The sequence below is a fragment of the Octopus bimaculoides genome, chromosome 9 (genome assembly GCF_001194135.2).
Source record: "Octopus bimaculoides isolate UCB-OBI-ISO-001 chromosome 9, ASM119413v2, whole genome shotgun sequence".
NCBI lineage: Eukaryota > Metazoa > Mollusca > Cephalopoda > Octopoda > Octopodidae > Octopus > Octopus bimaculoides.
The window spans coordinates 42,392,861-42,393,899 of NC_068989.1; the positions used below are offsets into that span (position 1 = coordinate 42,392,861).

At 41.2% G+C, this 1,039-nt stretch overlaps 1 protein-coding gene across 1 annotated transcript in view; it reads right to left on the reverse strand.

The window, feature by feature from the left end:
* Positions 1–851, reverse strand: part of LOC106870298 (centrosome and spindle pole associated protein 1) — a 139,234-nt gene extending 138,383 nt beyond the window's left edge. Inside the window, exon 1 of the mRNA XM_052970909.1 lies at positions 767–851. The gene's annotated coding sequence lies outside the window, so the exon portion shown is untranslated. The remainder of the gene's footprint in view (positions 1–766) is intronic.
* Positions 852–1,039: the final 188 nt, after the last annotated feature.

Below are 1,039 nucleotides of genomic sequence, written 5' to 3' on the forward strand. Positions count from 1 at the left end.
CTGTTCCAGGACCTTACTCTGGTCCTGGGGACAGTCTTTCTTGATATGACCGGGCTTCAGACACCGGTGGCACTTGGGTTTACGTCCCTCAAGAATTACCGGATATTTCTGGCCGGCCATCCTCAAAAACTCCGGAAATACCAGATCTCTGGCTGATTGGGTCCACAGGGTCAAAACCGCTTTTGCCCCAACCCAATCAGCTGTAGGTAAAATTTTCACATTTAAGAGCTTTGCTCCACTGCCACCCAGACGCCGTCGGATAGTATCCTCTATCCAATCAGGTTCTATACCGGGTGGCAGCCCACAGATCCAAGCCCTAGTTAATTTCTTCCCACAGTATATGGGAAGAAACAGAATTTGATCCCGGTTCCGCTGCAGTCGTCACTTCGCTGGTGAAAACTAAATCCTTTGCGTAGTTCTACGTGGTGTAGTTCAAAGCAAGAGGAAGACTTTTCTTTAAATTTATTAGCTTTCAAAACGTGGTTTGATAACAATAAATTCCTTTTCTTTTTTAAACAAAGTTCACAATATTAATTTGTAGTTCTCAATTCACGGCTTGAAAACAACAAACCTTTACAAACTAAGTTCACAATTTTTGGAGGAGTTATACCTCCAAAACACTCTTCTCACCGCTAAGTGAGACATTAAGCACAACCATAGGCAGACAAATGCGTGGAATTCAGTGGAGGTTTCTTGTTCGACATAAATATAAATAAATACGAGCAACAAACCCCCACTAAATCCCCAAAAAACACAAAAGTCTTACCTGTAGTTGTACGTCAAAAATTCACGACGCTGGCATTCAGCGACGTGAAGCCGGAGCGACAATAAACACGTCCTTTCGCTAAGCACGCTACTTACCATACAGACACTCCTGCGCCTATGATACTGTATATGAAAAGATTAGGAAAGATCATGGATAAATTGCCATTGATTTGTAAGTAGTAGTAGTACTGCATATATATATACACATATACATACATACATACATACATACATACATACATACATACATACATACGTACGTACGTACATATAT